General features: G+C 37.1%; 2 protein-coding genes across 7 annotated transcripts in view; both read left to right on the top strand.

The window, feature by feature from the left end:
* Nucleotides 1-27,330, top strand: part of LOC128558937 (FERM domain-containing protein 5-like) — a 121,475-nt gene that overhangs the window by 9,539 nt on the left and 84,606 nt on the right. The window lies entirely within an intron of this gene.
* The window catches only part of LOC128558941 (titin homolog), a 164,643-nt gene that overhangs the window by 133,683 nt on the left and 3,630 nt on the right, over nucleotides 1-27,330 (top strand). The gene's annotated exons all lie outside the window — the stretch shown is intronic.

Here is a 27,330-nt window from a genome sequence, read left to right as displayed (position 1 = left end):
TTTCTAGAGGCCATATTTTTCATGAGATCTTCATGAAAATTGGTGAGGATGTTCACCTTGATGATATCTAGGTCAAGTTCAAAACTAGGTCACATGCTTTCAAAAACTAGGTCATTAGGTCAAATAATAGAAAATCCTGTCTAGAGGCCATATTTTTCATGGGATCTGTACGAAAATTGGTCTGAATGTTCATCTTGATGATATCTAGGTCATGTTCAAAACTGGGTCACATAAGCTCAAAAACTAGGTCACTATGTCAAATAATAGAAAAACGATGTCATACTCAGTTCAAAACTGGGTCATGTGGTGACAGGTAAGCGATTCAGGACCATCATGGTCCTCTTGTTTTTCATAGGAATGTAGATGGTACATGTATATAATAAAGAGACGTGCACAGGTTTAGTTTCTGTAATTTTTCCTAGTTTTTGTAATTTTAGTCTGGTTGAAAGCTTTATCATATGCTGGGTATCATTTTAGTCTGTTTGAAAGCTTGAACATGTTGGGCAGCAGGAGTTTTTTTTCGGCTGTTTTTTTTAGCCGTTATTCGGCTATATTCCCAGTGCCAAAAAGTATGGTTTTTTCCCAAAATGAGTGCAAAAATTCCCAATCTACATTCTGAAAAAAAATTTCATCAAAATTGCATAAACACTGACCAAATTATAGACAGTTTGTTAAAGAGGTCATACAATGTGAAACAAGTGTATGAGAAAGTGCTTAAACACATCCTTAATATATCCTATGGGACTAAATATTTCCCAATTTGGAACATTTATGCGTCAAAATTCCCAATTTTGGAGGTATAGGCTATGTTCCCAAATTAGCTAGAAAAAACCCTGGGCAGTGCTCAGACTTTTAAAATTCAGCTACTGGCGGAGGGAAACATTTTGGCAGTAACACTTGTCATTGGATAAAATTGACTACCTTTGGCAAAAATGTTTTACAAATCGTCACCTGAGTGCAAAACAAAACAACTGGATAAGTGTTTCATTATTTCAATGCCACATGTACACGTTCTGTGCTGAGGTGAGGTATCAACTAATATGAGATTCATACCGCTTTGGAAAATGGGTCTGTACTAGCCTGTACACTCGAAAATTCTGCGAACGATCCAGGTAAATTATGACCTGATGGTATAAACAGATCTAACTCTCAGGATATGTGGTTATAATTAAAACAATCATGACTATACAATGATCACAATCTACCAAAAGTTTTAAAGATAAGATGATTAATGTTCACAAAACAAGTAGTAATAATGATTTTGAGTGGGCTGAAGTTAGTTTTATGTATTGCATAATCAGTTTGAAGTATACTGTAGATGGGTATATTTAGTGCCACTTTTATTTCCACGGTTTAATAGGCGAATGGTAATTATTTGCAACAAATTGGTAGAAATGTTATTGGGCATAATGCTGGTTATCATTCCCGTCTGTTTTAAATTCATAAGTTGCGTTGGTTGCAAATATTAGAGGAAATAAAACCATCGTGAATAGTTACACAGTCTATGGCAATAGTTTGTTGATGAAATTTTATGACTCACACCATTGATCTTACAGTAACTGACACAGTCTAGTGCTTAGTAGTGTTCACGTGTTCTGTTTGTAGTTCTGTATACATTAGATACTTTTTTTACCAGTTCACCATCGATTTCTGTATGGTACATGTATTGTATTTGGATACATGTATCATTACTGTTAATTAGCACTTTTAAAAGCATCTTTTTCTGCATTAAATTTTTTGCCAGTTGATGTTCTGTTTTTTTATTTCCATTTTATTGCATATAATTGTGTCTGCTTCTTTATCTATATACGAGTTACATTAGTTTAGCGCTGAGGAGACAACTACCTGTATGTTACACCTGTTATACATAGCCATCCTTAATTATGGTTTTCAGTTTGGTACATTGGATATGTAGACAGCAAGCTCCTCCCATTTTCCTATTCGTATGTTAATTTGTCCAAATTCAGACATACATATACCATTTACTCACACCTTGAATAAGCATCTACAGTTCGTTTCTGTAAACATCATGTTTGTAAACATTAAAGATTGCGTTTTGTAACCTTAACTCATGGTTCAATATTTTAGTGTGTATTGTATAAGAAACTATAACAAAACAAAGCTTAGACAAAACATAATCAAAAAGTAGAAAAGTCTTTTGCAAGTAGAGAAATTTTGGTTTGAAAACGTGTAAACACGTATGACCTAGCAATCAAACTGTGGTTGTAGGGCATGGTGTGTTACAAAAATTTCTAAGCTAATATAGCTATAAATTTATCTTTTAAATGATAAGTTTTATCATTTGCTTCAGGGGAGGTAACAGTTGGGGGAGGGGAGCATTTATATGAGGAATATGATATGAAGGTTATACCGTATGTACACGGGTATCCTTATAACATTCAGCTTTACTATACAGTGTCACTGTCACAAGGTGTTAATGTCACAAACTGTGGAAAGAAAAAATTTTTATGCCCCCGGCATCTACTGATGCAGGAGGCATATAGTGATTGTCCTGTCTGTCCATTCCTTCATCCGTCGGTCCGTACGAGGTTAACCAAATGGGACCGTTTCGTCTAGCATCAATACCCCTTACTAGAATGACTTGATACTAATGCAGATATAACCTGTGACCATTCCTCATCTTCAGACATCACCTGACCTCAGTTTGACCTTGACCTCATTTTGGACTTAGGTTGCTTTATATGGGCCATCTCTTGGTTAACCAAATGGGACCATTTCGTCTAGCATCAATACCCCTTACAAGAATGAATTGATACTAATACAGATGTAATCTGTGACCATTCCTCATCTTCAGACATTACCTGACCTCAGTTTGACCTTGACCTTGAACTTGATCTCATTTTGGACTTAGGTTGCTTTGTATCGACAAGGATGCCACCGGGGGCATCAAGCGTTTATTGAACGCAGCTTCTTGTTTTTATAAGGAGCAAGGTCCTTTTTTGAGGTTGAATATCTTAATATGTCCGTAGCTGTCTGGGCTTAATTGTTACATTAAATGACATGAAAGGAGAAGAAATCATGATAAAAATAATAAAGAATAATTGATTTTCCTTCTTCCTGTTTGGTACATACAAGCATAAATTTTCCAGTTTTATGAATAGATTTTTAAGGAAAACACGCGCACACAAATTGTATAGAATTTGTTTGATGTTAACACAAGTGAAAGTTAGTGAAAATAAAACTGAACAAAATAAAAATCTGAGAGAAAATTAATTCTTTTGATCTATGGTGAGAAGTTAGGAAAGCCATGATGAAGAAGAAATATATATTATGGTATTATAATTATTATATATACTGGTAGCTGTTATTATACAGTATCAAAAATAGAAATGTGCCTGTTATATAGTGCATACTCGTGGTTTTTCTTTATATGATATACAGTTCATGAACTGGTCATGAGCACATTTTATGAATTTGTTCATGAACAGTGCATGAATAAAGTTTAAAATGTGTTCATGTACAGTTAATGAATAAGGTTAAAAACTGGATATATTCCCATTTTCAGTTCTTGAAACATTCATGAATCTACTTGAGAGGTTGCAGACATTAACAGTTCATAGTATTTTCAACAGAGGAAACTCCATTGTTAAATTGTAACTAAATGAAAAATCAAATATGGTTAAGAAAATAATTGTGTCTGGTTTTTAAAAGCTTTTATCTGTTGTCTTGAGGAGGTAAGAGACGAATCAGTATTGATTATTGTGTTATGCGTGTGTTGGATCTGACGGCTGAGCCTGGGCTTTGAAGTGTTTAATTTACTGTCAGTACATTTAAGTTGTCATTGATCTGTCAACTGGTTTTATTTCATGTATAATAACATTAAATTGTCTATACAGAAAGAAAAGTCTCAAAGCACATGTTGTGTGGTGTCCCAGGTTTATTATTGGTTAACAATATAAGGACCGATAGCATCTCCGTCTAGGTACAAGCTGGGGTTTATCACTGACTGGGAATCATACGTTTGTATGCAAAATATCCTAAGTCGGTCAAAAAGTAGGAGGTTTAATTTTGGCAGAATCGTTATTTTTTGAAGTTGGCAAAGAGACATCAAATATTGTTTACGGCAAGTCTGTACTAAAACTAAGTTTTGGCATACAAATGCCTTTTGTTAATAAAGCTAAAAATATACTAAATATTTTATAGCTGAAAGTGTCCTGAATGCTCATATCAAAAAAGTTTAGTGGAAGAAATTTCATGACATCAAGCCATTTAAGGCTGTTTCTTGCAAAGGGCATGAAATCTAGTCACAAACCTGTTGGTTTGTTTCAGTGATATAGGTATTATCTTGAGATCGACCAATGGCAGGGTTGCATTCCTTGACTGGTCACAAAATTCAGTTTTAACCTCGGAATTAGGTTGGTGGTCCACAGTTTTAGGTTATCAGGGCTTTTTCTAGAGCTTTTGGGAAAAAGACCCCTGGTCAATTTGGGAATTTTTTACGCGGTAAGTTGTCAAAATTGGGAAAATGTATCGACAAATCAAGTGGGTTTTTAACATTTAATTATATTAGTTTAAAACTTTAGTTTCAAGTTTTACTGGTTGACATTCAAATGAATTACACATTTAAGGTATCCCCTAGTGACATTTTGAGAATTTATTTTTTCAGGATTTTTTTCTAAGTTGCTGATACATGTACTATATTGCAAAAATAAAATACAGTAACTATTCATTTGTCATGTTTAAGCTTTTGTTTACACACAGTTTCCACCACAGTTACAACTGAATTTTTCAAAAAAACAGAATGCATGTGTTCGAGTGAAAAACTGGGTCGCGAAAATATGTGACAATTGATTTTAATGGTGTTACGATTAAAGAACTATCTGTCAAACACGTTTTGTGTACTTTATTCAATAAATGTTAGTGTATTTATGCATTTTGAGAGGTTTTTACTTACAAATCATACAATTTTTTGGCAAAATCATGCATTTAATTTTTGCAGGGGTTGCAGACGGTCATATTACTAAAAATAGAAACAAGTTGGTTTTTCCAGCATTTTGTGTGATTTCCTTAGCGAACTGAACTTAATATGTAAAAATTTATATAATCTTTGAATAATCAAAAAGCTGATTACAGTTGGGAATTTTTTGTTTGGATTGGGAATTTTTTGTTTCAGATTGGGAAAAATGGTGCATATTTGGCATTGGGAATGGGGCCGACCTTTGGCCCCGTGAGACAGGTGGAAAAAGCCCTGGTTATTCAAGGCAGAATGAAGTTATAACACCATTTATATACACCTCTGAACCATAGATTCTTATCATATTGTTTAACAACAAAGTTGGCAGTTTTCATAGACAGACATAAAATGAGGATGATAATAGATGGATTCCAATTGGTCACTGAGGAATATACTTATGAATTCTGCATGAAAATAATGCTTCATGTTTGATATAGGATTAATGGGAGTATTGGCAAGCTGTTTTTCACAAATGTGATGCAGAGCATTGTTTTACGTGAAGATCATTTGCGATTAATTTGTTGGATCAATATTGTGTAGCCATCACCATTTGCATCTCAAGGGAACTAAAAAATTGTCATAAAGCAGTGACTTCTCATTATTTTAAACTTATACGTTCTATACCCTGTTTCCTCCACAGGACTTGAATGGGGACACCACATGACACCATCCAATATATTGGGTAGGATACCTCATTTGCATATTTCCATTTTATTCATTGTCCACATTGCCATCTGATCCATAAAACAGCTAGTATATTGACCGGCATATTGTGTAGAATGGCCTGGAGTATGATGTTCATGAGTAGTTTTGTAATATGATAGACTGAGTCCTGGTGTCTGTTCCCCAGCAGATAGACTGAGTCCTAGTGTCTGTTCCCCAGCAGAGGAATGATAGACCGAGTCCTGGTGTCTGTTCCCCAGCAGAGGAATGATATACTGAGTCCTGGTGTCTGTTCCCCAGCAGAGGAATGATCGACTTGAGTCCTGGTGTCTGTTCCCCAGCAGATAGACTGAGTCCTGGTGTCTGTTCCCCAGCAGATAGACTTAGTCCAAGTGTCTGTTCCCCAGCAGATAGACTGAGTCCTGGTGTCTGTTCCCCAACAGAGGAATAATAGACTGTGTCCTGGTGTCTGTTCCCCAGCAGAGGAATGATCGACTTGAGTCCTGGTGTCTGTTCCCCAGCAGATAGACTGAGTCCTGGTGTCTGTTCCCCAGCAGATAGACTGAGTCCTGGTGTCTGTTCCCCAACAGAGGAATGATAGACTGAGTCCTGGTGTCTGTTCCCCAACAGAGGAATGATAGACTGAGTCCTGGTGTCTGTTCCCCAGCAGAGGAATGATAGACTGAGTCCTGGTGTCTGTTCCCCAGCAGAGGAATGATAGACTGAGTCCTGGTGTCTGTTCCCCAGCAGAGGAATGATAGACTGAGTCCTGGTGTCTGTTCCCCAGCAGAGGAATGATAGACTGAGTCCCGGTGTCTGTTCCCCAATAGAGGAATGATAGACTGAGTCCCGGTGTCTGTTCTCCAGCAGAGGAATGATAGACTGAGTCCCGGTGTCTGTTCCCCAGCAGAGGAATGATAGACTGAGTCCCGGTGTCTGTTCCCCAGCAGAGGAATGATAGACTGAGTCCCGGTGTCTGTTCTCCAGCAGAGGAATGATAGACTTGAGTCCCGGTGTCTGTTCTCCAGCAGAGGAATGATAGACTTGAGTCCCGGTGTCTGTTCTCCAGCAGAGGAATGATAGACTGAGTCCCGGTGTCTGTTCCCCAGCAGAGGAATGATAGACTGAGTCCCGGTGTCTGTTCCCCAACAGAGGAATGATAGACTTGAGTGCTGGTGTCTTTTCCCCAGCAGAGGAATGATTATAAGACTGAGTCCTGGTGTCTGTTCCCCAGCAGAGGTGTGTTTGCTGTGCTGATTAACAGAAGGTATTGTGTGTCATTGGTCATCCACCTCTGATTCATGTTGAGAAGTTGTCAGTTATTTACTCTCATGGTGTGGAATCCAGTAAATCTGGTGAGGTCAACTGACCCTCGGTAAATACCTGCAATATGTGATTTTGTAATATTGAAAACCAGTATTTTAACAAACATTTCTATACTTTTTGGATGAAGAATTGTTTATGTGCGTGAGTGGAGCCACGTTCAAACTTGGTTTCCATAAATTATACAATCTGTGTCTATGAACTACATATCTGTAACCTCAACTCCTGAATATGTAGGGAGATGTGACTTGAACTTTCAGTATTATATTACGATCCTTTATTTATATATTTCATAGTTTACTGGTAATCAAAGTGAATTAACATGAGGGATTTAGCACAAAACTTAAATATTCCTGTGTGTATTTCAACATTGTACATTCATTCAACAGATTTTCCACATCAGAGGATATCATTTATAAGATTCTCAAAATATTTTGATGGTATTGGATTTTCGATGAAAAGCGATTACACACTGAGATATGACCCGTAAAAGTGTTTTTATCGATTACACACTGAGATATGACCCGTAAAAGTGTTTTTATCGGCTCAGCATTTTTTGTTTATTTTGTACGGTACATAATAAAAATATCAGCATACCAAGGCAACTTAGTACTACATATTTATATTGATCCTCAGTCGGTCTCCCATTATTTCTGTGACGATGCCAAGTGCAACAAAAAATTGTGGTAAAAGAGTGGCAATATTTATGTAAATTTTTTGCCGGCAAATAGTACACATGGAATAGTTATGTACAGAATTACTTCTCATCAAAGAGTAGTTTCTCACAATTTTTTTTGTAATTAGTTAGCCGAGTGATCATAGCAGTCGAAGTAAACGCATTCACCTTTTATAGCTCGACTTTTCGAAGAAAATGTAGAGCTATTGCATTCGCCCCAGCGACGGCATCGGCGTCACCATCGGTTAAATTTTTTGATAAAGTCAAATATCTCTGTTACTATCAAAGCTATTGACTTGAATTTAAAATAGTTATAAACTATCAAAGTCTGCACCAGGAGAAACAATTCCCATAACGCTGGTTTGAATTTTGACAGGGTTAGGCCCCTTTTTAACTTGGAATTTTTTGGTTAAATTTTTTGATTAAGTCAAATAATTATCTCTGTTACTTTGAAAGCTTTTGGCCTGAAACTTTAAATAGTTATTTACTATCATAGTATACACCAAGAGAAACAATCCCCATAACTCTGATTGAATGTTGACAGAGTTATGTCCGTTTTTCACCTAGAGTTTTTTTTGGTTAAAGTTTATAAAGTTTTTACAGGCAAAGCTCTAATTCTGTCAGAGTCAATCACTGAGAAAAGTTGAGCGCGCTGTCATACGGACAGCTCTTGTTATATCTACATTTTTTAGTTTTCGTTGGTAGAGTAAGTGCTCTGCATGCCAATCCAGTGTTAAAACAGTCATCGAAATCTTTGAACATACGACTTAATGTCTTGCACTCTTCCCTATAAAAACGATTAAACAGTTGTTTCATCACATCTATAGGTCAGTTAAACGGTCTGCACTGAGTAAATTTTCAGTGAAAACCCTTTTGAATAATAATTTAAATAAATGGTACTGCCCAAATTGAATGACAGACCAGTCCATTTTAGAAATTTAGTAGGCTAAAGGTTTTAAGGATCGATTTTCAAATAAAAAATAATTGAACAAATAAAACCTCAAAACAGAAAAGTAGAAGAAAAAACACAGTAAATGACAGCAATAAGATGTATATTCCTGGTGTAGTTTTATAGCTGTTGTAAGATACAGGTAAATTGGTCCAACTGTCCCCTGTTGACAGCCTTGATGACAGTCTAATTATTGAACCTAACAAGTTTGTCAAATAATTAGCAAATATGTTGACAGTTAGTGCATTCATGAATGAATTATTGCCCAATGGCTGTTAAATAAGTCCAGACCATGTCTAGGGGTGGCTACAGGTCACCATCAAAGACCTTTTGGACCGTAAATATTTGCTTTGGCTGGATTGATCATTTTAGAATAATACTGAATGAGGTGTTAATACTAACAAGGTTGTAATAGAAATATTTTAGATAGCACAGATATTTTTACTCCCACAGTATTACCAATTTTTGACCTCAGTATAAACCATCTGATATAATCCATAAGATTTGAAAATTGTATCGAATAAAGGCAGGTTCCATAATTCTGATTTTTTTTATCACCCTATTAGAAAAATGAATAATAATTATGGTCTGACATTGATTGTTTGTCCGTCTGTTCAGTTTTTCATTTCAGGGGTTAATGGGTTGGTTATCAGTCAAATGTTATAAAAAATTTAATACAGTGAAACACCGTTCGCTCGAGGTCGCAAGGGGATGAGCAAAATGCTCGAGTTATCCATGGTTTCGAGCGACCCAACATTGAGCAACATACGAAGAAAAATTGAAGTTTGTTTTACCAATTGTCATCGAGACCATTTGCAGAGGAAGCGGTGATGCGTAATAATAACACACTCGTGACATTTTCAAAAAAAGTATTACAAATGTTATTTATGATAGATCGTAATTGGCGCATGTGAAGAAACAGCTAAGACATTTTTTTTTTATTTGAAATACTGTTATCGAATTCACGATTTTCTTCTCCAAATTAAGATCTCATAATTATCGTCTCAATTTTATGAAAAGGCTATCTTATTTCCTTTATTTGCATGCCAACAACTGTTGATTAAATTATTAAGATTCATAATTATCTTCTCGATCCGCAGAAAAAAATAGTAATTAATAACAATTTTGATTAATAAATTTTTCTTCCACCTTTACAATTAAATATCTCATTATCAGATCAATATACCGACAAACTAACATTTAAGATAGTTGGGGAATAGACCATGCAATTCTCACGGCGTGCGAAAATTTTAATTAACCGATACATTTTGACCGCCGAAGGTTTGTGAAAAATTTTGACACCTTGCTCGAGTTTGCCATAAGCAACAAAGAATAAATTAAAACACAGGGACCAGGTGTCATGCTCGAGCGATCGAGTTATCGATGCTCGACCCAGCCATGGTAATTTCACATAGAAAATAGAAGGAAATCGGCCGGGACCACATTAATTGCTCGAGCGAGCCCGGGTGCTCGAGTCATCGATGCTCGAGCGAGCGGTGTTTCACTGTATTCTCCATATGGTACATTATATCTAGACTAACTAAATGATTTAATGTGCACACGTTTTTTCCTCTTCTGAAATGTTTCTACATTTTAATTACGGTAACAACATCAAACTCAGAAGTGAGTCTTGAAATTATGTTTCCCCGAGTACGTACTGATTTAATACAGATCAAAATCTAGGTGTATATTTTTGTCATTTTGTGATACACTTAGACGAGGAGCTGCACAAGTTTACTTAAATGTTCATTAGTCCGTAAAATGATTTGCCAAAGAGCATTCGGTACACAAATACTATATGTACCTTGAAATCATGTAGTTATTAAAGTAAGCAAAATATATTTTGACTGCTTCGCAGACACAGTTCATGAATTTGTGAAGAAGAAATAAACTGATATTAAATTTGCGTGTGGGTAGGATTTAATTTCAAGGTTTATGCAGCAAGAAGTTTTCCCCACAAAAAATTATGACTTTACTTTCTTGCAGTTTTAAATTAAATATGTTTAGTCGAGAGTAAAAGTTGTATTCAGTCGTAGTTCCTTATGCTGTAAATTTATTGAATGGCTGTAAAATTTCTTGAGAGAGGCACTAAAACTGTATGGTACAAAAAATATTTTCTTACCGGAAGCATTCATTTATATTGCGAAGAAATTGGGCAGAAATTGCATAAATGTAAGATGTTTTCTATATCATCTACAGTATTATGCCTGTATGAATGATTTACCATATCACCACTCCAATCAACCATAAACCTTTCTGAAAAAATCTGTTTTCAAATCATCTGTGGCATTTATATACAAATTTTCTCTGCAGTCAGTGTTTCATGCGAAACTTTCATCATCGCCTTGCAATAAAAGAGATGCACAATCTGATTAGCGGAGGCTTGTTGTGTCAAAATTTTGTTCTTCCATATCGAGGTCATCAAATATTAAGGTGGTTAAAGTTGTGTCATCAAATATTAATGTGGTTAAAGGTGATCAGAAACATTTTCTGATCACCATATAGGTAATGTTTACTTGAGAGTTTGCGGTATACACATTTTAGTGGTGTGCATGCATTTGTTTGTAGTTGTGAACGGAGATGCTTTGGGTAACAAAAGTTCCTGGCACTTGAAGTATCTGGGCTTGTGTCAAGTATTTGGTTGCTGTGATGCTTTTAGTGTGCGGAGCTAAATTGAAATATAAAAATTTGCCCTTTTTATGTTGTGGTATGTTAGATTTAACCTTTAGCAAGTGATTTTGCTGTTGCATCCAGTGCAGACCAAGATCAGCTAAGTTTTGCTTCCCTAAGTATGGGAGAGGTCTTTTCCTAGTGCCCCAAGTGAACGTAAGGTAGAGTCTGTGTAGGGGGTCAAAGAGGATAAAGTGACCAAAGTCCCTTTCCTGACATAAAATGATTTCTTGAAGTTCGAAGAGGTATTAATGTGTACAAGTATTCAGTCAGTATCTTTTTATGGTTAACACCCCTTTTTAACAGTTACTGTCGAAATTGAAAGATGGACCAGTTTATACTTTAGCAGGGTAAGATATAATACCAGATTTTTGATACTGGATTGAAGGTTTTGCAGTATATCACAAAACCATAAAAAGTTTTAGTAAACAAACAACATCTTAATAAACAACCCATCTGTCCAATTCATCTTTACTATTCTGTCCTGTAGAATTGGATACTTAAAATATTCTATAAGAGTTGTCCCCCTTTAAAAAAGAATGCCATTTGTAAAGAAATAAAAGTAAACAATTGTCAAAAACGATGTTTAACCTATTTATGTAAAATATAGTACTCGTACATTGTTGCAAATGCATCGAAAGGAAGACGTGACTTTAGTAACAGCATTTTAAAAATGGTGTGTGTCCAGAAGTGTGGCCCCTTCATGCAGTCCCTTTCCAAAGTTCAATACATATATGAGTAAATTGACAATGGTTTTGTAGAATAATATAAATGTTTTATATGCTGTTTAATTTTCATGTAAAACAGTTCTTTCTTTCTATAATTTGGTGATGTTGGAACTTTTTTCTCCAAAAACATGGACCTAACTCTTAATACTTTGCACATGTAGAGGATATACCGGTATATTTGTAAAATATATAACTTGTATCTCTATAGATGAATGTTGATTCTCTTGGGTCGATTCTCTTTACCCATGTATAGGTTGCTATGCTCCTGCAATTGTGCATTTGACATAATAATTGCCACCTCAACACAAAAGTACATTTTTATTATGCCCCTGCCATAAAATGGGGGCAGGTGGGGGGGGGGGGGGCATATAGTGTTATCCCTGTCCATGTGTGTGTTTGTGTGTGTGTTTGTTTGTGCGCTCGGGAAAGGGTGGTGTTCGTGTATGGGCCATAACTTTGACATGCATGGTCCAATTTAAGAATAATTTGACAAAAATGATAAGCATGGACAGACGATGTGTCATGTGCAAAACCATTTCACTAGGTCAAAGGTCAGTGTCACAGTCCTTGGTTAAACTTAGACAGTTTTCACAACATAAGTGGTCTTCGTGTCCAGGCCATAACTTTGACATGCATGGTCCGATTTCAAAATAATTTGACACAAATGATAAGCATGTATTGCGCAAAACCATTTCACTAGCACAAAGGTCAAGGTCACAGTCCTTGGTTGAACTTAGCCAATTTTCACTACATATACAGATTACTAAATTTTCTGGTTTTCCTACAATATTTTTTTTTGTAAATAAATAGGGCCAAGGGTCTTTCTTTTAGTTTGTGAGCAGTACCATGCCTGTGACCTTTCTCATGTTGCGGGGGCATCCGTGTCTGTGACAAATTTCTGGTTTTTTGTTTGTGCTGATGTGGCAATATGTAGATATTTGATTATTTTGCTACTGCCAACGTAATTGTGGGGAATTTTAATAAGGCAGTTAGTATGTACATTTTACGCCTCGACGTATACAGGGGAATATTATAATTACTGATGTATTAAATTTTGCTGTAAAAGTAGTAAATTTAAGTTTATAAAGTCTATTTTGCAGTGTTAAAAATTAGTTCAATACAGTGAGGTTAAATCTTTACACATTGCAGTAAATATTTCTTATAAAAAGTATAAAAAATAAGTTTTCTTGAGGACTGATTTTGGCAAAATAAAACATTAGCAAAAAATAGTCTCTCACAAAAATTTCTGATTTTGCAGTATAGTAATTAAGAGTTTAATATACATTTGTGTCTTGTACATTCAATATGATGGATATTTTAAATTAATTAAAAATATGATTGATTATGAAAATGTTATGGTTTGCTATAAATCTGCATGATAAAGTTTGAAAGACATTTCATGAAATGTTTGCGATCTTTTCTAAATTTGTCTTTGAATAAATTCTTATAAAACCAGGAATTCCATTTCACATTGAACCTTATAAAATAGTTATGTCTCCCCTAGGAGACATATTGTTTTTGCCCTGTCCGTATGTCCGTCCGTCACACTTCATTTCCGAGCAATAACTGGAGAACCATTTGACCTAGAACCTTCAAACTTCATAGGGTTGTAGGGCTGCTGGAGTAGACGACCCCTATTGTTTTTGGGGTCACTCTGTCAAAGGTCAAGGTCACAGGGGCCTGAACATTGAAAACCATTTCCAATCAATAACTAGAGAACCATTTGACCCAGAATGTTGAAACTTCATAGGATGATTGGTCATGAAGACTAGATGACCCCTATTGATCTTGGGGTCACTCCGTCAAAGGTCAAGGTCACAGGGGCCTGAACATTGAAAACCATTTCCGATCAATGACTAGAGAACCACTTGACCCAGAATGTTGAAACTTCATAGGATGATTGATCATGAAGAGTAGATGACCCCTATTGATCTTGGGGTCACTCTGTGAAAGGTCAAGGTCACGGGCCTGAACATTGAAAACCATTTCCGGTCAGTAACTTGAGAACCACTTGACCCAGAATGTTGAAACTTCATATGATGATTGGTCATGCAGAGTAGATGACCCCTAACGATTTTAGGGTCACTCTGTTAAAGGTCAAGGCCACAGGGGCCTGAACATGGAAAACCATTTCCAATCAATAACTTGAGAACCTCTCGACCCAGAATGTTGAAACTTCATAGGATGATTGTTCATGCAGAGTAAATGACCCCTATTGATTTTGGGGTCACTCCGTTAAAGGTCAAGGTCACAGGGGCTTGAACATTGATAACCAGTTCCGATCAATAACTTGAGAACCACTTGACCCAGAATGTTGAAACTTCATAGGATGATTTAACATGCAGAGTAGATGACCCCTATTGATTTTGGGGTCAGTCTATTAAAGGTCAAGGTCACAGTGGCCTGTTCATATAAAATCATTTTTTGGAAATAACTTGAGAACCACTTGACCTACAATGTTGAAACTTAATAGGATGATTGGACATGCAGAGTAGATGACCCCTATTTATTTTGAGGTCACTTGATCAAAGGTCAAGGTCACAGGAGCCTGAACAGTGACTTGAGAACCACAAGGCCAAGAGTGTTGAAATTTAGCGGGATGACTGGACATGCCAAGTAGATGATCCCTATTGCAGCCAACCATCAGTGTCTCTTTGACTTTCGCTCCTGACCCCTATTGACTTCTTGCCTATAGGACTTTGCATTGGGGGAGACATGCGCTTTTTTACAAAAGCATTTTCTAGTTTTCCTTGTTTTTGTCAGTGTGTTGGGGGGAGGTGGGGGGGAGCGGGTTGGTGTCCATTCTGTAACTCTTGAACCCCTTGAAGGATTTCGAAGAAACTTGACAAAAATGTTCACCACATGGAGACGACGTACAGAGCGCATGTTTTGGATGGCTCGTTTCAAGATCACACTTAGGTGTCAAAGGTCGTATGACTTTGTTTCGTGTCTGCTCTGTAACTGTTGAACTGCTTAAAGGATTTTGAAGAAACTTGGCCCAAATGTTCACCACATCGAGACCACATACAGAGCACATAATTCGGATGTCTACCTTCAAGGTCAAGGTCACACTTAGGGGTCAAAGGTCATACCTTTTCCGCTGTGTAACTCTTGATCCCCTTGAAGGATTTCGAAGAAACTTGACACAAATGTTCACCACATCTATATGACATGCTGAGCACATGTTTTGAATGGCTCGATTCAAGGTCAAGGCCACTCTTAGGGGTCAAAAGTCATATGACTTTGTTTCGTGTCAGCTTTGTAACTCTTGAACTGCTTGAAGGATTTTAAAGAAACTTGGAACAAATGTTTGTCACATCGAGTTGATGTGCAGAGCGCATGATTAGGATGGCTCGCTTCAAGGTCACACTTAGGTCTAAAAACGGTCATACCTTAGGGCGTATATTGATTTAAAATGCTCCACATTGCGATGCTCTTGTTAACCATTTTACCTCTCTCCTCATGGATGAAATCTTCATTTGATCTGCAGTTACAACAAAAAACATACAGTCTTTCAGTTTAAAAATTTGCTTTGAGCAAATATATATAGCCTTCCAGTAGAAAAAAAGTTAAACAGGGGCTAAACTAAACACAACCACATTTCTCATGATCTCTTTAATGTCAGAACTGATATAGTACTGATCAGTAACAATGTACTGATTAATCATGGTGTCAATGAATCATGAATAAATCATGATTGTTGACAATTGTTTTTCATCTTTGTTGAATTTTGATGTTCAAACATGGCTCACAAAAAAGAAAAAATATATATAGTGAAATATTAAGTGTTATATGATATAATTGAATGATCATTTTCTGGTGTTCATGCATGTGCCAAACCTGTTGAATTATGCATGTATTGAATTGAGCTCCGAAGGGCCTTTTTAGCTCACCTGAGCACAAAGTGCTCAAAGGTGAGCTTTTGTGATCGCCGTGTCCGTCGTCCGTCGTTGTTAACAATTTGACTGTTAACACTACAGAGGTCACAAATTTAAGTCAATCTTAATGAAACTTGGTCAGAATGTTACTCTCAATGAAGTCTTGGATGAATTCGATATTGGGTCATCTGGGGTCAAAAACTAGGTCACCAGGTCAAATCAAAGGAAAAGCTTGTTAACACTAGAGGATACATTTTTGGCCCAATCTTAATGAAACTTGGTCAGAATGTAACCCTCAGTAAAATCTTGGACGAGTTCGATATTGGGTCGTCTGGGGTCAAAAACTAGGTCACCAGGCCAAATCAAAGGAAAAGCTTGTTAACACTCTAGAGGTCACAATTTTGGCCCAATCTTAATGAAACTTGGTCAGAATGTTACCCTCAATAAAATCTTGGACAAATTCGATATTGGTTCATCTGGGGTTAAAAACTAGGTCACCAGGTCAAATCAAAGGAAAAGCTTGTTAACACTAGAGGATACATTTTTGACCCAATCTTAATGAAACTTGGTCAGAATGTAACCCTCAGTAAAATCTTGGACGAGTTCGATATTGGGTCGTCTGGGATCAAAAACTAGGTCACCAGGTCAAATCAAAGGAAAAGCTTGTTAACACTCCAGAGGTTACAATTATGGCCCAATCTTAATGAAACTTGGTCAGAATGTTACTCTCAATAAAGTCTTGGACGAATTTGATATTGGGTCATCTGGGGTAAAAAACTAGGTCACCAGGTCAAATCAAAGGAAAAGCTTGTTAACACTGTACAGGCCACATTCATGACTATATCTTCATGAAATTTGGTCAGAATGTTAATCTTGATGATCTCAAGGTCCACTTTGAATCTGGGTCATGTAGGAACAAAAACTAGGTCACCAGGTCAAATCAAAGGAAAAGCTAATTTACACTGTATAGGCCACATTTATGACCATATCTTAATGAAACTTGGTCAGAATGTTAATCTTGAGGCTTTATAGGTCAAGTTTGAATCTGGGTTAGGTGGGGTCAAAAACTAGGTCACTAGGTCAAATCAAAGGAAAAGCTTGTAAACACTCTAGAGTCCACATTTATGACTGTATCTTCATGAAACTTAGTCAGAATGTTAATCTTGATAATCTTTAGGTAAAGTCATGTCAGGTCAAAAACTAGGTCACCGAGTCAAATCAAAGGTAAAGCTTGTTAACACTGTAGAGGCCGCATTTATGACTGTATCTTTATGAAACTTAGTCAAAATGGTAATCTTGATATGCCCAAGGTCCAGTTTGAATCTGGGTCATGTAGGATCAAAAGCTTGGTCACCAGGTCAAATCAAAGGAAAAGCTAGTTTACACTGTAAAGGCCTATAGGTCAAATTCAAATCTGGGTCAGGTGGGGTCAAAACTAGGTCCCTAGGGCAATTGAAGGAAAAGCTTGTTAACACTGTAGAGGCCACATTTATGACTGTATCTTCATGAAACTTGGTCAGAATGGTAATCTTGATGATTTCAAGGTCCAGTTTAAATCTGGGTCATGTCGGCTAAAAAAATAGGTCACTAGGTTAAATTAAAAGAAAAGCTAGTTTACACTTTAGAGGCCACATTTATACCATATCTTAATGAAACTTGGTCAGAATGTTAATCTTGATGGTCTTTAGGTCAGTAGGTCAGGTGAGCGATACAGGGCCTTCATGGCCCCCTTGTTGTTAACTGTGTGCATTAAGGGCAGGGTTCACAAGGGCTGTGTAATAAGTTCTCGCCTTAAAGATTCACAAGTGCCTTTATGTAAAGTTTGTGCTTCACAAACACTTTATGCAAGTTTGTGCTTTAAAGGCATCAGATGTTTCGATATTCCAGTGAGAAAGACAGTGTACTCACTGCTACAAGAAGACACAGTCATTTTGAGAATGAAATATTGTTGAAAAAGAGGCTAAACCATTAACACACAAATACTTGAAAAGTGTTCAAAACCAGAGTAGTAGTAACACTGGCACCAGATCAGAAATAAAATGCCTCCGTACGTGTTACACCCTACCCCTAGGTATTCTATAAGAACCATGGTCATGAACGGGAAAATATACTAACCCATTTCAATCGCGTATTTCATACCTAAAACACGCAGGTCAGTAAATGTGTATTACTGATATTAAACAAGCGATAATTTATCTTCAATCGTGCACCAGTCACCTTGTCTCAATATTCCATATTGCAGAGATGCTCCGTATATTTTATGCTTTAGTCAACGTTACAGAAAAAACTTGCGTGAACTTCCCTAATGAACATCCGGTCTAGAGGTCACGACAGTGTGCACATGTTAAGCGAAATGTAAACAAACAGAAACAGAATGCAATATATTCACAGTTTTACGATAAGACTCGAAATGATGAATGAAATTCATCTTGTATATAGTTTTGAATTTGAAATCATACATAGTTATACATCTATTCTGTTTATTTAATTCATTTTGCACATTTATGCTGCATATAAACATTTTAGCGTACACGTGTAGTAAAATGACGACTGACATACATTTTCACATCAGCCAATCAGAGTGTGTCTATAATCTAGAACGGAACTTCACCAGGGAAGTTCAAGCAAGTTTTTTGTGTACCTGTGAAAAAACTGTAAACTACACGTTCTTTTTCTAAGATAAGAACTATTGAAGAAATGTGACTGGTACACAACGGAAGATAAATTACCACTTGTTTAATATCAATAGTACACATTTACTGAACTGCGTGTTTTAGATATGAAATACGCGATTGAAATGGGTAAGTATATTTTCCCGTTCACGACCATGGTTCTTATAGAATACCTAGGGGTAGGGTATAACATGTACAGAGGCATTTCTTTCTGATCTGGCGCCAGTGTAGTAGTAAAGAAGTTTCATTGTCCAAATATTGAAAGCCATAATGTGATATCGGTGATTTTGTTGATGGTTAATAGACAGCCTTTCTATTTTTGTACTGATTATTAATCATCTGGGAAGTTTTGACTGACTCCATCACTTAGCACATTGAACAGAAATTTAAATTTCTTCCCATGAAAGTAGCATAAAGACTCTAAAAATAAAACCTGAGACTAATTAATATTTATTGCACAGTTTCATAAATATAGCTATTATTCATAATGCAGATACTGAGAGTTGAGAAATGATCTGGCTACCTATGTATCTCCAACAAAGTATGAACTGATTGTACTCTAAGAGCAACGCCCTTGAAATGATGTATTATGTATTGTATACAAACAGTAAGCCTGTAATCATGTGGCGTAAATTACGTTACTTCTTGCAGGTATCAGACAACTGCTGCAACTGCACAGAAACTGAAATAGCAATTAACGTGTCATGCATACCTTGTTTCGATGATGTTAATTTGATGATATAAATTCATTGCAGACTAATAATTCATTTATGTAATTCACTGGCGGGCCTCCGTGGCTCAGCGGTTAGGTCGATGACTTTGAGTCACGTGCCCCTCACCAGTGTTGGTTAGAGCCTCACTCTGGGAGCATTAAATTCTTCTTATCAGGAAGCCGTCCTAATTTAAGCCAGCTTATGGAAGGTAGGTGGTTCTATACCCAGGTGTCTGCCTGTGTTTTGAAATAATGCCCGGAGGGGCACCTGGGGTCTTCATCCACCATCAAAGCTGGAAGGTCACCATATGACCTATAATTGTGTCAGTGCAACGTTAAACCCAACAAAAACAAAAATATATAATTCACTGCAAACTAATAATTCAAATGTTATATAATTTAATTCAATATGTTATATAAATACATGGCAAACTAAAAATTTGTTAAATTTTGAATGTTCTTGAATCTGTAGCCTTGTTGAATAAAGATTGTGACTAAATGAGCATTTTATTAGGTAGCCTGGCAGGTTAGCACATGAGGTAGAGCAGAACACTTCCATTTGTGAGGTATCAGGTTTGAGTCCACGATGCTCCGATTTAATTTTTCAATGCATGTTTATTAGCAAATCTGGTCATTCATTGCTGTTGACTGTATTTACAATGAAAGGAAAATATAATTATAAATGGCTGAATGGTATGCAAAATATTAAAATTACTTTTCATCAGTCAGTGTGAAAGCAAATTTGTTTGTTACATTTTGCAAGTCATAGCTAATTTGCACGCTTTTGTATTTGAAGGTGGTGGGGTATGCCTCAAGATTGATGTAAAAGAGAAGAAAATGAAATTATTAAAGTATTTTCATCTGTGATATTTATCGTTGATAACAAGTAGAAAAACAAGATGTTTCAGTGTGTTGTAGGCAGTATTTTATGAAAACATGGTTGTATAGTGTTGTAAAATTACTACAGTATTAGTCACGTAAAATGAGTTGGTAAAGAATGAATTTACCTGTATTATGAAATATATGATTCTACAAAAAGAAACTGTGCATTAACAGAATCTAAAAATACTGAATATGGAATTCTTGTTAAACCTAGTCTTGTATTATCGATGAAGTAAGTTTAATTAATGGACATGTCATTTCAGGTAGCAATTTCTCTAATGGACAATTTGTTCCAGGGTCAATTTTACCTTCCATAATGATCAGCTTTACCATTATAAGACAATTTTTTCACCAGAATTCCATCTGTAGGAGTGTATATAATGGATTGGTCCATTTTTAGCTTGACTATTCAAAGAATAAGTAGAGCTATCCTACTCACCACGGCGTCGGCGTCACACCCTGGTTAAGTTTTTCGTACCAGTCCACATTTTGACAAAGTCTTTTGAGATAAAGCTTTGAAACTTTCAACACTTGTTTACCATCACCATGTCCAGTTATAGGCAAGAGTACATAACTCTGTCAAGCATTTTGACTGAATTATGGCCCCTTTTGACTTAGAAATCTTGGTTAAGTTTTTCGTACCACTTCATATTTTGAAAAAGTCTTTTGAGATAAAGCTTTGAAACTTTCAACACTTGTTTACCATCACCATGTCCAGTTGTAGGCAAGAGTACATAACTCCATCAAGCATTTTGGTTGAATTATGGCCCCTTTTTGACTTAAAAATCTTGGTTAAGTTTTTCGTACCAGTTTATATTTTGTGTAAAGTGTTTGACATACGGCTTTGAAACTTTTATATCTTGTTCAGTACAATAGTCTCTATCAATAGGCAAGAGTACGTAACTCTCTCGTCTTTTTTGGCTGAATTATGGCCCTTTTTGAACTTGGAAATTGGTTCTGTTTTGTATATGTCCATGTTTTGTCAAGACTATTTGACATATGGCTTTTAAACTTTAAACACTTGTTTATCATTATGATTTCCATCTGTAGGCAAGAGTACATAACTCTGACAACTATTTTGACTGAATTAGGCCCTTTTTGGACTTTGAAATTAGTTAAATTTTTCATATAAGTCGATATTTTGCCTAACATATAACTTAACATATTTGCCATCATGGTCACACATTGCCATTTAGTGCAAGACTAATCGAAATCCACAAATACAGGAACATTCTTTGTTTAATCCATTTTTTTGTTTAGTCTGAAAATCTGTGGAAATATTTTGACCCCATTCTTCAATCAGGCCTAAAAAAAAAATATGTTTGTTTCCTGTAACCCGACCGACCGTAAGTTTTTACCGCCGACCGCAATTTTTTTATGGGCTAAAATTCGAGATTATGATCATATCTTTATTGATTATAGGGATAATTTAGTTGCACCCGACCTCGTCGCGCATAGTCACGAACGTTCCTGGTTCTGTCGACATGAAACAACATGGCGAAAAGCCTGTTTGTCGGTAGACTCGAGGTTCCTGGTTTTCACCCGCGAAAATCGAGAAGTTTTCTTTGATGCATATCGAGTTCAAAAGTTTTGCCCCTAGTCAATCAAAATCTCGGTGAATTTCAATACTGTTCGCCGCCACAAGCGGAAGTATGGCAGTAGGCGGAGCGTCATATACTAATTAGCTACTGACAGATGTCAATCACGCCACGCGCCGACTGACACGTGGTTATCTCGCGGTTTGTATTTAGTACTTCATTATGAAAGGTGTTTATTGATCAAGGTGTAAACGTTAATTGATAAACAATTCGTAGAAGAGCAGTCTATTATCATGTTTGTACCACTTGTTCAGGGGTCACGCTGTCGGTTGCACTTGAGCCATTTGCGACAAAAGATTAATTGTGGCCCCGAAAATCTCTAATTGGCAAAAACAGCCCGAAGCTATGTCTGTCTGCAAAACTATGAACTTTGCCTGTTACACAATGTTTACTGAACGAAAGGAATCAGTGTAGAAAAAATCTTGTATGAACAACATCTGTTATTGAAAGGCGGGAGCAAATTTTCAACAATTTTATTTGATTAGTAATTTAATTTATTATTATACAGGCCTCGACCTTAGCGGTGGACCGTTGGACCAACGCAACCAAAATCGGCAGGTCCACTATCAAAAGTTGGGTAGACCGACGGTCAACCAATTTTCAGTCACGGTCTGCAAATAAAATAAAAATAGGGGTGATGGGGGGTGGGGGATCGTACCCATATCGGCGAATTCACACAACGAAAGTTGATTTTGCCTTAGTACGGCATTCTACAGTTATAAGCATTGGCGAGTTAAAGTCAGGATAGCACGAATGGACTACTCCACCGATCGGGTGAGTGGTTTTTACGTGGTAACTTTACCAAATTGAGTAATTACATCAGGCAAAATTACCTGGATTGACTGGAATTTACCCGCGAATCGTAAAAATATCAAAACGTCATGCTGGTAATTTTCCATTCCACAAGCACGTGCGCCCTATCGTAATACTTAATTTACATCGCAGTTACTTTTGACACAAAAACGCGCGTAGTGCATTCATTTTTTAATATATTCGCTTCAGATATTCAACACCGCTTGAGAACTAATACAGTTTGAATTCTATAACAATTTTAATAAGATATCGACAGGAATGCAGGCAAAATTCTTTTAAAACGATCAAATTTTCATATAATGTTTTGTAAAATTTCAGACAGCGCGATCTTGATTATTTATTTCCTTTTTAAAGTAAATGAACGGTACATACTATGGTAATAAAATTCAGACTTTTGACCAGAAAGTACAAAAAACACAATTAAAAAATCTTAAATAATGAAAAAGCGGCAGCAATTTAAATACATGGAGTAAAACGATTTTTTGGCAAACAGATTTATGTTAACACGGCAGAATAGGTTACGTGACCTCATGAACGTAAATAGAAATGTGGTTTTAAAATGAGGCAGTATGATGTCGTTGCGATTTTTAATAAGTTTTAAATGAGTCTTCGTACATATATTTTTTGACACAACACTTTGTTAGATATTCTTCTCAAACAATAATGTAAATTTCTTGAGGGCAAATAGGTGAGTATCGTTCACGATCTGACACATTTACATGTCAGTTTATTCGGGATATTGCACATTCGCTTTTTAAAAAATTAAAGAAAAAACTTTTTTACTGATTTCTTCTCAACAATTAAAGGAATCGAGAAAGTACGATCAGACAGTGATGTCTTCTTCTTCTTCCCGTTAAGGTACTTCACATTTATTAAATGTATTTTCGTACCGGCGCAAATGTGGTGTGAGGACATCTATTTACAGTGATATATTAAAAGAGTCTCTAATAACAGTGCATTAAAAATTTTAAAAACTAAAAACGCCGGTCTTCTAACGTCGGATTGTGATGGTCTGGATCTGGGCCCTAAAGCTGTCCAATGATGGAGCATGGACCGCTTGTGATGGCAATGAGTTCCAGATCCTAATACCGTCCGGGAAGAATGACTTCTGATACACCAGGGTCCTAGCAAAGGGGACCAAGAATGTGTTCTGGTTGCCCCTGGACGAGATGATTGGTATCAGTGTAGTACTTGGAATGTCTACCAGATGGTAGACAATTCTGTACATCATGACAGCTTTGGCATTGGCTCGCCGCTCTTGGAGTGATGGCCAGTTGAGTTGCAGTAACATGTCTGATACACTGCTGGTAGTTCTATAGTCCGAGAACACCATGCGTGCAGCTCTTCGCTGCACCATCTCTATTTTGGAAATATTGTCCGCTGTATGTGGGTCCCAGATGACACTACCATATTCTGTGAGTGGTCTAATGAGAGTCTTGTAGCATAAGGCCTTTGTTTCTTTAGGGCACTGCTGGATGTTACGTCGCAGGAAGGCTGATGTTGAGTTTGCCTTCTTGGTGATCTGGTCGATGTGGTGGTTCCACTTTAGACTTTTGTGGATATTCATACCCAGGTACTTTGCCGAGTCAACAACGTCAAGTATGTGTCCATGAATGTTGTATGGATATTTAATCAAATTCCTCTTGTTGGTGACGTTTAGGACTTGGCATTTCTTTGGATGAAACTCCATCAACCAGTCATTCTCCCATTGCTGTAGACTCTGTAGATCTTTTTGCAGTTGTATGGCATCTGCTTCAGATTTGATGTTCCTGTATAGAGCACAGTCATCTGCAAACAGGCGAGTTGTTGATCCTTCAGAGACGCAGTCTGGTAGGTCATTAATATACAGAAGGAACAACAATGGACCAAGCACGCTGCCTTGTGGGACCCCTGAATGAACTGGAGATGTTGAGGATGACTCTCCCTCAAGCAATACTTGCTGAGTCCGCTCCTCCAGGAAATCCCTGATCCATGCAAGATAATTGTGCTGGATGCCATAGTAGCCTATCTTGTAAAGAAGACGCTTGTGTGGCACCTTGTCGAACGCTTTAGAGAAATCCAGTAAGATGACGTCTGTCTGCACTTTGAGGTCCATATTCTTGGCAAGGTCCTGTATGGTCAGGATCAGTTGACTCTCGCAGGAGCGTCTCTTACGGAATCCATGTTGGGCATCATTCAGGATGTTGTTGCGGTCAAGGTGCCTCATGATGTTACTGCATAGGATGTGTTCAAGCGTCTTGCACACCACTGATGTCAGGCTGACAGGGCGGTAGTTTTCTGCTTTGAATTTCTCCCCCTTCTTGTAGATTGGAACGACATTTGCAGTCTTCCATTCGGCTGGTATTCTCCCTTGGTCAAGTGATGCCTGGAATAGTAGCTGGAACATAGGTGCTAGTTCCACAGCTAATTCCCTCAGCAACCTGCATGAGATCCCATCTGGACCAGTGGCCTTATGTATGTCAAGGTTGAGAAATAACTTTCTCACACCCTCAGTCCTCACAGTGATCAGTGGCATATGGTTGAAAGGGCTTGGGCCCTTGTCCGGGATGTTATCATCAGCCTCGTCGCTGATGAACACTGAGGAGAACTGTTGGTTGAGAATGTCAGCCTTCTTACCGCCGTCAGAGTGGGTTTTTCCTGTGGAATCCTTAAGTGGAGCTACACCGGATGCATCTGATCTCATACTCTTTATGAAACCCCAGAATCTTTTTGGGTTTGACTTTGACTCTGGACTGATGATGTTTTTGACATAGTCATTATAAGCCTCTTTACATACTGATTTAGACTGCTTCTTGATTTGTTTATATCTGGCTATGTCCTTGTCCTTGTTTGATTTTCTTGCTCTCCAGAAGCTCCTTTTTTTCCTTCGTGAAATACGCTTCACCGCTCTGTTCACCCAGGGTTGAGAGAACCGAGTTGAAGACATCTTGGATGGTACGTGCCGTTCTTGGAGTTGATGGATGCTGGTTTGGATATTTTGCCACATATCTTCCACTTTGCTAGAAAGACTGAACTTCTTCAGGAAAGTGTCACAAATGGCACTACATTCACCCCTCATAGTATGCATGTCTGCCTTATTCCATAAAAAGATCTTGTGTTTGACTGGTTTTGATTTCCTTGCAGAAGCACTGGATATTACTTGTACAATGTCATGATCGCCAATACCTGGGGCAGGCGTACATTTGTCTACAAGTGAAGGCCTGTTTGTAAGGAAGAGATCTAATGTAGAGCTCTGTCGGATAGGAAAATCTACTAATTGCTCAAGAGCACAGTTGTAGATACAGTCAAGGAATCTCTGATTGATAGGAAGACTATTAGTGTTACCTTCAATAGATTGTGTTGACCACTTGATGTCGGGAAGGTTCAAGTCACCTCCAATCCATACAACTGCTTTCTTGAATTTTTGTACAGTAGATTCCATTACTGAGCATAGGCTGTTCATGTAGTCAGTGTTAGAATTAGGCGGTCTGTATAGTGCACCGATAATAAGTTGTGTCGTCTTATCAATGTTTAGTGAGATATACACTGATTCAGAGTCATTGTCATCATTAATACGATTACAAGTTATATCTGATTTTACAGCTATCAGTACACCCCCATACCCATCCTTTCTATCCTTCCTATGTACAGAATAATTGCCTGGGAAGATCTCTGAGCTGTGAATGGACTCATTCAACCATGTCTCGGTTCCAATCAAAACACTAGGGCTGTATGTGTTTAATATGTTGAGTAGCTCAGCCTTTTTGTTTTTAATACTTTGGAAGTTAATGTTAAGAACCACAAAGTTGTTCCATGATTTTATTTTGTTTGTATTGCGTGCTTTAGGTGACGAGCAAGCATCGGGTGGTCCAATCATGTCGGTATTTAGGCTCGAGTCTAGACTGCTAAACGAGTTTGTATGAGTATCAATGGAGTCAAAGAAGCTCGATGTAAATTGTGGCATACCACAGGTGACACAATGCCATGAAATATTATTTAAACAGTTATAAATAGTAGAGTTCATTTGCATACATTTAGCATGGTACCAGAGGTTACAGTCATCACAGGCCACACCTTGTTGTTTCATGGTGACAGCCTTCATGCATATTTGACAGGGGTATTTGGGGGTCCTAGGACCAGGGTTGCTCTCTATGTCTGATGCGCAGGTCATCAGAATGAAACTCAGGTAAGTTAGTGTATGCATCTTACCTCTCCTTATATTTGGATAAGTAGGTAAGGATTTCAAACCTCTTGTCCTGGATACCATCCTGACCCCATTCCTAAGAAGTTTATCAAAACCATTATCATCCACCACTACTGCACCCTCTTGTTCGCAGGATAGCCTCCATATTGACAACATCACAAACAGAAAGTAGAATTTCACACAGAACGTCATGTTTATATTTTTCGCATCGGAAGTTAGAAGAAAAAGTTCCGCTGTTAAAAAAGTTTATTCTATCAGCTTGATGATAAGATCGATTCTGTTGTAATTAAAGATGGTATTGGAAGTTTGGGCATCACAGGGTAGTCTCCATAACGATATCACCACAAGATGAATGTTGAAATTGACACAGGACTTCGGTAATGTTTACATTTTCCCGCACTGGAAGTGAAAATTGGACAACTGTCAGATTATGAAAAAGTTCAATAAATGGCGAAAATAACAAGTTTTGTGTTCGATTTAGATTTCACACAAGTAAATTAACACTTTAGACACTTACAGGGCGTCAAGTTACCTATATTTACCTATATTTTCCTATATTTTAGCCCTCTACCTATAATAACCTATAAAATCCTATATTTTGCCAAAAT

This window comes from Mercenaria mercenaria, chromosome 8 (genome assembly GCF_021730395.1).
Source record: "Mercenaria mercenaria strain notata chromosome 8, MADL_Memer_1, whole genome shotgun sequence".
Taxonomy (NCBI): Eukaryota; Metazoa; Mollusca; class Bivalvia; order Venerida; family Veneridae; genus Mercenaria; species Mercenaria mercenaria.
Note: the sequence above shows the minus strand (reverse complement) of the source record. Positions and strands in the feature narration are given on the sequence as shown.